This window comes from Orbicella franksi, chromosome 9, assembly GCF_964199315.1.
Source record: "Orbicella franksi chromosome 9, jaOrbFran1.1, whole genome shotgun sequence".
NCBI classification, from domain to species: domain Eukaryota; kingdom Metazoa; phylum Cnidaria; class Anthozoa; order Scleractinia; family Merulinidae; genus Orbicella; species Orbicella franksi.
In genome coordinates this window covers 24,756,575-24,767,712 of record NC_138153.1, presented here as the reverse complement: position 1 = coordinate 24,767,712, position 11,138 = coordinate 24,756,575, and positions in this window count along the sequence as shown.

The window sequence follows — 11,138 nt, the reverse complement described above, 5'->3', positions numbered from 1 at the left end:
TCTTAGAATAAAATTTCCTGTAAAAATTCACATCACTTTGAGTTGGTCCCCTAAATGTTCAGCTGTTCAAGGTGGCATCCTTGTGAACCCACCAAGGATGCCCCTTGAGAAACTTACGATTGATTTTGTGTGCCAGCCATTTTCAATCCTTGATGCTCGATTGCTTATTTCCTCCTCTGTGAGCTTAGTAACTGAGCAATCTTGGTTAGGAGTATTCATTTTAGTGAAATGATGGCACACAAAATAAATCATAAGTTAACATTTAAGAAATATTTAATAACATGATTATCACTAATTGCCCAATCACATTCCAAGATCATTCTCATCCCCAGAGGCAGCGATCATTCTGGTCTGCACCAGGGATTGTGATCTCTGGCCACTGGAATTTTGCAATTCACACACACATTGTCAAATATGACAAACCTGATTGGCTGAAAAATACAGAGTGGTTTCTCCACGCATGCTCAGAAATTGGGCACAGACGAGGAGGATTGCGACCTCTGGGAACACGAATTATTATATAAGATGTGACATACTTATCTTTGCAGTTGTGCATTTCACTAGTGACAGAAAACCACTGTCCTGTTCTTCAGCCTCCACATGCTTCAACTGAGTTATTGAAAAGCTGGCCTTCTCAAAATATTTTGGGTTCTCTTTGCTGTCCTTCCCCTCAATCCCCATAGACCTCTCATTTATGACAAATTCTGGTTAGGTCATGATGACTGGGTGGAATAATAATATTATAAATAAAAACCTGTCAAAGTTTATAAATTTAGCACTGCATAAAGGTCTGCAGTTTTAAATCACTGATTGATTGCAAATACATGAATTCGATTAGTTACTCCGTCATCTTGATCAATTTTGCTTTGATGAATAGGCCACTTTTGATATATTAAAATTCAGCTTGATAGTGAGGCCTGGAGGATAAAAACAAAAGAAATGAATAAACATGTTCATTCAGTTTCCTTTGTTTGTGTCCTCTAAGCCTCACTGCTATGCTGAAGTTTAAGAGTCAATGTCAGTAATTTTCAACTGGGACTGTGCAATAGCGAAAAAACAAAAAATCCGAAAAAATTTCTCAAGATAGCCCTTGGTGAACTACTTCTAAAAATATATATTTTACCTCGATACGATAAATATTTTGGACGTACGGAGATAAACTTGGTTTCGCAGCTCTCACACCAGATTTTAGGCGTCAGATACCGAACACCGCTGAGACCTCCTTTGAAAATCAAAACACATTTTTCACGAAACAGCAAGTAACTAATCAAATAAAGCGGACGATAATACACATTTTGAGTGGTTATTTTCTCAGTTTAAATTAAAACTGAATTTTTGACATATTTTCCAGTATTTACAATAATTTGAGCGATTTTTCGCTCCACAAAATTCACAAAATTAAGGACCTAAAATCATTGACTGGTACCTCGCCTTGTGTATCGAGACTTATTCCACATGAAAGAGCACTATTTCTTCTTGCAAAATCCATTTTCAAAACCATGGGCTACTTAAAATAAAATTTTTGAGGTCAAAAAATACACGCAGTACTTTCGTGAAATTTGAGCTGTTTGATAATGGCATACCGATGTCGAAAGGTCACACAAACATAACGATAAAATATTTTCGAAACTCAGCGCTTCAATAATATTTGCTGTCACTCACACTAATGTTTACAAGACTATTTTACGTGATTTGCCATTAGGCTTTGGTAGATTGTGCTAGCATAATTTAGAAAAACGAGCATAATTTAAAGCTTTTATTTCAGTTTAGCACTGCTAGCATAATCCGAGCTTTTATGCCTTGAAAACAAAAAAAAACCCATCATAGTTCTAGAATAATTCAGTTTGTACTTTACTTCTGTATTGTTATTGGAAAATATCGAGGTCTGGAAGACTCTAGCTAGGTCACCCCATACATATCTGAGAGGCTGAGACTCTCCTCAGGCCACCACGCTTATGGCTCAGCGGCTCGGCCCCTCAGGCCTTAGATCAAAGATGGTGTTGTCCTCGAGTACATCCACTGATTCAATGATTCACAAGAGCATGCTCTCGTGGACTATTTACAGGCTTGTGTAATGCTTCAGTACAATAACCGATAACAGAGAGATTAACAACATGCATAGTTGTCTTTATACTAAACTGAGGGCTTTGCCTGGATGGCGTCTAAAACAAGTATATACAAGTAACTTTCTGACCCGGATTCAGAACCCAGAAATGGTTGATTTGGATATCATTTGGCTTTTCGAGGTGCGCACATGCATATTTGCCATGCTGAAGACTGTAAGACTGGAAGGTGGACTGTCTGAATGTTCATTAAAGTCAAAATTGATAGAGTTAAGCTACTGGCGATCTTTATTTTCCTTAAAATCCAAGTAGCATAACTTCGGTGACAGAGAGCATAATTTTCAGAAAGTAGCATAATTTTGGCATAATTTCTAAAAAATATGAGCACTGCTAAAAGCATAATAAGCTTTTTTTTCAAGCACAATCTACCAAAGCCTATTTGCCATCTCTTTTGAGGAAAAATTAAAGAATTTGGCCATTTATTTTGATCTTGAGTTCCTAAGTGTACACGGGTCACGTAATGTTTGTCAAGGGTTGAAGGTGAGGCACTCGTTATCAAATCAAATTAAAACATTTTCCAGACAGAAATTGCTCACTAACACACACAGTAATAACTTGAAATGGATGGCTCTTCATACCTTTCGACGGGCTTTCTGGACATTGAAGAAATCCCGGACTTAAAAGTCGTAAACCACACCTCCGACGAATTCAAAGCAATGGATTACAGTTGATTGCGTTACAGTTCACAAGGAGACTGCTGGTCAAAGAACTGTAAGGTCGATCAAGCCAAGGAAATTAAAGAAGTATTTTGAATGATTATACATTTTGACACGAGCCGCTATCACTCTAAAAGGTGCATGAAGACGACATTACTGTTGTAGTTATTATTAATTTCTCAAGAAAAAAAACTGTAGGTTTGGCGCAGCTGGGCCGAGAGAAACGAAACATTTCCTTATATGGTGACAAAGATAATCCTTCACTGTGCTAACTTGGAGATATAACATCATCTCATTTGTTTAGATATTTAATGGATTAAGTTCACTCTCATTTTGTACCCCTTTTACTTTACCTTATTGGGATTATGATATCTAAAAATACCCGCGTCACTGTGAATTCAGAGTGCTACAGAGTGCTACGCTGTGTTTGTTGCTGTTGTTGTTCTGAATTTGTATTGGACTTTCAACAAGAGAAGTATTGGGGTATCGTGTTTTATCGGGATATCGTGTTTTAAGTATATGTGTTGAATGGCATTGTGTGAATACGCTGCTCAATTTGGCGGACAACGCAGAGCTATCGCAGAAAACCCAGGCAGCCCTCAATGTATCTCAATTGCAAAATGTGACAAGGACATAAGAATTCAAATGAGGTCTTTTGGTGTTGGTTTTGCAGATTCAAATGTAAAGACTGAGGCAGGACTTCTTCTCGCCAGGGCAGGTATGCATTAACGCAGATCTTTGGAAATGTGAACTTGGCAGGCTTTCTGCTTAAGTGTATATATAAAGGGATTGGGGAGAGGGGGGCAGAGTTAATGATGCAACGATACACCTAAGAGAAGTAATCATAACCCTAATTTGAAACATTGCGTGGGATAACATGTTTTTTTTTCAGATCAAGCTTATTTCGGTCTAAAAATACCGTAATAGTTTAACCACCTGAAAATTCTACACCCAAACGTCCTGGTGGACCCTGGACGAGCCCAGTGATTCTAATGTTTGGAACGAATATAAAGGAAAATACTCTTTGATTGGGATATATGCATTATGAGCGTTTGTGTTTTCATATGTGTTACTGACCTCCATGGCACATTTATACTGCTAACGGATTCCACATTGCAAATAGAGCGTTAATATCCACAAGATTTTGGTCGTACCCATGTCAGCAACTTGTTGTTTCCCCGTCAACATCTTGCAAAGTGCTCTACAAATACCTACCTTGAAAATCACTAAAAAGTGCATTGCTATCATAATTTTAATTTTTCAGTTAATGGCTAGTGTTGTGTGCTGTTTTTGTTGCTTTTTGGCGCTAGTTTTGCCTGTTAGAGAAAGGAAGAATTGTATAAATTTTCAATCGCAAAATTAAATTCTTTTCCAAATGTCAGCCCTGGGTTTATTCTTAAAACGTTCTTAAATTTTGCACATTTCAGCTTTGATACTCCTGTAAAATATACTCTTAAATAAAAAAGTGTATTTTAATGCCAACTAAAGATAATTGAAATAACTTTGTCTAGATCTGACCGTCACTTCTTTTTTTTAGGTATATTCAACATCGGCAAAAGCCACCTTAAGGTGGCTGAACACAGTTTTTGATACCTGTGCTTCATTCACCTTTTTCTCTAAGACCCTTGATCCCTCGGTCGCCAAAAATGGCAGCAAGCAAATTAACAACACAAACTTTGTTTTTCATGGTTAATCTGATGTATGCGCCGTTGTCATGGCAACATGAATAAATATAAACAGGCCTTTAAAATTGGTTTTGTTTATTTGTAGAAATCTAGTCATTAGATTTTGTTTATAAGTTGCATGCAACAAACTTGTTACGATTCTCACAAGTTAACACCATTTTGCTAATAATTTAACAGAGAGATCTTTAACTATCTCTTGTTTAGGGTTCACTGGAATATCTAGAATTTCCTTTGTTAAAGTTCAGTTATTTTCAATACTCCAGTTTCTTATTTCCTAAAGTATTTTCGTGCCAAATTTTGTGAAATTATAATGAGTGGTTCTCGAGAAATAGGCGTATTTCCGAGAGTGCAATTTTTCATTCAATTGCAATTTTTTGACTTACTACGCATGCGCTGCATTTAACTGGTTTCTTTCGGTAACAAAGAAAAAGCTGAGAATTGCTGGGTTCTTTGCATCGTTACCTTTTCTAACATATCTTTGTAATAAAAGACTAAAGCAATCAATACACTGCGATCAATTATAGAGAAAAATAGCACAGATAGTGCGGGTGTCAAGGAAATAAAATGATCGCTCTATTGACGGCATGTTTGTTTTTTTGCAATCCTTGTGCACGCGCTGAATTGCATCAGCAAAAGCGCATGCGAAACCTGTGTTTGGCCACCTTAACATCTTTAGTTGTCCAAAACATCGGGATGCATTTGGCATACGATGGCGTTGCTGAAAGCGATTCTGTTCTGTACGTCATGGCCGACCTTGTTCCATACAGTCTTATCTAGTGATGCCTGCTCAGTATCACGAAATATCGAGGGAGGACCGCACAAGAACACGGAAAAAAAATACAGGTGTGGCTCAGCTGTGCTCCTGTCTAAGAATCATCGTATGTGGGTAAACTTTGCTCAACTTGACCACCTCCTAGAATTTATCACCAGTCCACACATAGTAATAAGCCTGCCTTTTGGCCAAAGACTACTTTCCCTGGCAGATGGAAGTATTCTCGAAACACCACGTCTCATAACGATACCGGAGCGAATTGTGGCACAGTACTCAGTACTGCAAGGAAGTCAACTTTACGACGTTCAGCAGATCAACCATGCTGTGTATCTTGTCCTCTTCTGCTGCAACGGTATGAAAATCACTTGAGGGGCTCGATTACATAGCAGCAGATGGCGGGAAGGCTTTCAACGAACTGATTGAAATGGTACTACAGCTGAGTAATGACGACAGGGTATGGGTAAATCTGATGAAAACTGCATGTGTGCATGGATGAGGAGGCAGAAGGGGATGGCAAAGGGGCGGATGCAAGCTTGCTGTTGTCATGTCCTGTTGTGGGATGCATACGCACCTATCAGAAGTACCACAACCTGGAGCTTCATTTGCTCATGGGGAAGAGCAAGCTCGTTTCAGAGAAGTATACCCTTTTAGATACTGCTAAATTGGCATATGTTGAGAGAGTTCACGAGGGCTCCACTATTCAGCCAACATTAGCTGTCCCGACCACCACTGACGTCTCTTCAGAATGTCCCTTGGTGTAAGGCTGGGCTCTAAAAGGCACGAAAAAAGCCACCCGTTTTAACGAGAATCAGCATCAGTACCTTGATAACAAGTTCCAGATTGGACAGGAGAGTGGCCATAAAGCCAACCCTGAGAAGGTGTCACGGGACATGCGCTATGCTAGGAGGGACTACGCTGAGCGGCACCTCAACGTGGAAGAGTTCTTGACTGCACAGCAGATTCAGAGCTACTTTTCACGTACTGCTGCAAAATTGAAGCATGCAGTTACTGCTCAGTCATGGCATGACTCCATCGACGATAATGATAGCCAGGTGGCCTGTAAACAGGAAGCTTTTTCTTCTGCCCGCTTAGCTGTCTTTCACCAATGCGAGCTGTTGCATCTCACTGTCTTTGGCACGCTGATCATATGTTCTTTGTACAGCAGCAACAAGCTGACCAAGCTCAGTGTTGCACAGCTGAGGCTTATCTGCAGCTACTTCAACATGGACATAGAGGAACAACAATCAAGGCGAAAAGCGCCTTACATTACTTTTATCTCGGAACTTGTAGGGTCCTGTTTTAAGAGTGCTTGCGATGTTATCGGAATGTAAAATATCCTCTGATAATATTACTTGTCCCATTTGTTATATTTTGTTTTCATACAAACCTATACTGATGTTGTTAATATTGGAATTATTCCATCTCTTGTACTGTGCATTCCGTTCCTGAAAAATGTATTTCAAGTACGTGATGTTGAAGTTATAAATAATCATATATTTAGGGCCGGGTAGAAAGCGAAAAACAACAACAACAAATATCTGTGCCCACAATCAAAGTATCTGTCAGCGGTCTCATGTAACAGAGATTGTAACGCATATTTTTGCCGTTGACAGTGAATTCAGTAAGCGTCGAGAATACTGATCCGGTGGCAGATTTTTCAAGCCTAATGCAAGGTATGGAAGATGCTGTTCTCATTTTAAGTGTTAGAAAGCAATGTCGGAATGATAAATGTTCCGATTTGATTTAATTAAAGGTGCTTTTGACCTTGATGAACATATCGTGACCAGTTTACACATTGCAACTCAAGCTCTAAAAAACAGGCAAACTCTCAAATTTTTCCTTAAAAGTTATAGCAATCAAGCAGAATAGTCTTGGAAACATTAGTTTGTAAGTGACAGCAAATATTATCAAAGCGCTGAGTTTCGAAGATATATTATCGTTAGGTTTGCGTGACCTTTCAACATCAGTATGCCATTCTTGAAGAGCTCAAATTTCACGAAAGTACTGTGTGTATTTTTTGACCTCAAAAATTTTATTTTAAGTAGCCCAGTGTTTTGAAAATGGATTTTGCAAGAAGAAATAGTGCCCTTTCACGAGGAATAAGTCTCAATACATAAGGCGAGGTACCAGTTAATGATTTTAGGCCGTTAATTTTGTGGACTTTGCGGAGTGAAAAATCGCTCGAATTATTGTAAATACTGGAAAATATGTCAAAAATTCAGTTTTAATTTAAACTGAGAAAATAACCACTCAAAATGTGTATTATCGTCCGCTTTATTTGATTAGTTACTTGCTGTTTCGTGAAAAATGTGTTTTGATTTTCAAAGGAGGTCTCAGCAGTGTTCGGTACCAGACGCCTAAAAGCTGGTCTGAGAGCTGCGAAACCAAGTTTATCTCTTTATGTCCAAAATATTTATCGGATCGAGGTAAAATATACATTTTTAAAAGTAGCTCTCCAAGGGCTTTCTTGAGAAATTTTTTCAGATTTTTTGTTTTTTCGCTATTGCACAGTCCCAGTTGAAAATTACTGACATTGACTCTCAATATGTCAAAAGTGGTCTATTGAAAGGTCAATAATCGGCACTCTCCTTTTACAGTGAAATTGCAAGCATACAGAATAAGGTCTCTAAGAAACCATCTCTCTTTTAATTCTACAAAGGGCAAAATTAGTTCAATTCTTCTGAGGCGTGCGCTTCGAAACGCACTTATAATTGAAGACTTTCATGCATATATCATGGCGGCGAAGCATGCACATCGCGTGACTTCTCGGACTTAGATTTCAAAATGGAGTGCATAAAATAGCAAAGAAAACAATCAAAATTACCCTTGCTCTGTAGATAATTGTCCTCTTGCTCCTCAGGGGTAATTCCTTTCTCAGGTCTGTAAATCGAATTTACAAAATACATGTATACCTTTGCCTTTGAACAGTGCACCTTCCAAATTCACATCGAGCAGCGAGTTCCCAGCAAGATTGAAAAATTTATTCTTTTGGATGACATCCGCCATACTTCTTGTATAAATTTCTGATGAGGTGCTGTGGCAAAAGAGCGCAAAACAGATCCCAAATTGTTTGAGTTTGAGGTCTGTCAATTGGATTTGATTCTCCAGTTAGCGAAGGCCGTTTAGAGCGGAAAATTGAAGTCCATAAATCATTACTTGCAGTTCCCAGCGCATTGAAAATAGGAGCAAAGTTCCTCTACAAACTGGTTTAATTTGAAGTGGCTGTTCCTGATGTGCCGAGGTTATCTGTCTATTTGCAAGTGGCTAGAAAACTCAATTCCTTGGCCATTTTGAAAATCTGTTACGTTTCTCTCTGGCTTTGTAACCTCTCTATTCTATGGAACCTGTCCGTATTTATCGTGTTTTTTTGCGGGAAATTGGAACAAAACAAAATGTCAGACAAGGCCTTCAGCTGTACACGTGAATATGCTAATAAGATCAAGTTCTGTGAACCGGAACAGCGCTATATATCAAAGGTTTTAGAACGAAAACCAATATCTGCCTTGGCAATACCTTGTTCGTTGTTGTTGGAGTGGCACAGATTTTTGTCAGAAAAATCCTCACAACTAGTGGATTATACATTTCTGTTGGAGGCAGCAGTCAAGGGTCATGTCCTTAGTTTTACTGATGACAAGGCCAAGAGGCATGAAATGAACAAGAATTTAGCAACACTTGCTGGTTCAGTGGCAAACCTCTTTAGGAAAACAAAAGGCAGGACAAAGCAGGAACTGGTAAATAAGGTTAAAAAAATTCCATGTTTTTGAGGAGCAAGTAAGATCATGGCAGTCTGTGGAAACCCAAGTGAAAAAAACTGGAGACTGAAATTGAAGAATGGAAAAAGAAGTACAAGCAGAGTTCCCATTAACGCACAGGTCTGCATATATGACGCACATAAATATAAAAGGACGCACATTTTATTGAGCTCGTGCGTCCCAGGGACCCACGATCTCTTTAAAACAAGGTTAAGTTAAGGCATGTGGAGACCAGTATTACAAGATTTCCTTTGGATACTGGATAACAAGTTCTTACTCCTAAACTACAAAGAACATACCTTTGCTTTAATAACTGAGGTCAGATTAGACCCAAGGCTATCCATTATGTTGCGGAAGCTTTCCCTGGACTGTGTTATGCACGCTTTGTTCAATCTCTCAAAGGTCTGTAGAAAAAATATTAACATATGAAATATTCATTAATGGACAAGTTGGTTATTTGAATGCATCAGGATCTCATGCACCAAGCTTCATGTAAAAACACGTCAGTCAAGTACATGTATAATTATGAGGGAAAATAAAGTTTGAATGTTTTTTTTATGTCCCAATTTGTACAATCATTTAAGTATGATTAAAAACCTTAACTTTGCAAGTGAAATTGTTAGCATTTCTTAATGTTTAAATATGTTAACTGGCAAAAATCATTTCTGATATAAGTACACCACTCTGTTCAAAGTGTACTAACCCACTTTGTTTATTGTTTACCAAAATGGGAACTGCATTATTTTAAGACATGTTAATGGTAATGAAATTGTAAATATTGATGTTGAAAGTTCCAATTAAATTAACTTAAGGAACAAAATAGTAATATGTCTGTTGCCAAGAATGTAGCTATAGAAGGATGTGAGGTATTGACTGACCCTTTTTGTTGCACTTCCAACACCCAGCAACACAGCATTCATCTTTTGTATTAAAGACAGCTCTCTGCATCTAACATTCATTAAAATTCCATATGCTGTGCAAAGAGGCATTATTTGTCTTCCATCGCTGCCTTTCAATTGTGGCACAGCCATGGCAACCATGAAATCCAAAACATCTGGAGTACGCTCTTTCATTTCTGTAAGGATATTATTCCAGTGAAACTCCACCAGAGATTTGTGGTGTTCACTAGGGACATGGAGAACTGAAGGCTGGGCACTTTTTCTGGCACATAGGTTGGAACACTGTTTATCAACCTCCTTCAGGAACACATTTTTCATGGCATTTCTCAGTGAAGATATTCTCATAGCTGCCTCAGCAACTTCATAAGGACTAGCTAATTGGACAGTATCAAAAATGGCCTTGGTCTCTTCTGGAGATAAAACGTTTGTCCTAATAGAAAGCCTGAGATAACATGTCTTCATTAGATATATAACAATGATATACAGATAGGTGTGCAGCTATCACTACATGTGTACTCAACAGACACATGCATTTTTCATAATCTCTGTAAATTAAAATAATTGCAACAAACTAAATTGTTTCTAACACAGTTTTAATATATCAAATAACTCAACTTAACCATGCTCAGAGGCCAACCAATTTTATTGAAGAATTAGTACTTATCAGAAATTATTACAGGTTAATAGAGTTAATTATCAGAATTTGATTACTAATTAATTTACTAATCAATAGATTCATTAATGAATTAAAAACTCAACAAACCATCCTGTAATTACCAAATTAAGGTGGCAACATATCCAGGACTTCCCAGGAATTCGCATTGAGCTTACGCAATTATCATGATACTTAAAGTACAAATCGCATCATACTTACTCCAGCCATTTCCCTCTAGGATCTCTGCAGATCTTCATGAAATATTGGGTTCATTAGTAGTAGTAGAAGTAGTGCTGGTGGTAGTAAACTTTATTTAAACTCCGATTGAAGAATATTAACAGGGCACACAACATTAGAATCAACAGCTTTATTTGAACTCAACGGTGAAATACAAAGTCAGAACAATTGAAACACCATGCATTGATCTCGCAACTTTAATTTACAAACCTCACAATTGCGAAGGCCAGAATTCGCCAGAATTTGCATTCCTTGGCTTGGTTCTGGAGGTGGCTGAATTGATTTCAGCAGGATTCTAACCTTGCCAGCAGTGTGAGACTCCGGTGGCATTTCTTTTTGCGGGTTGATAAGGGAAAACC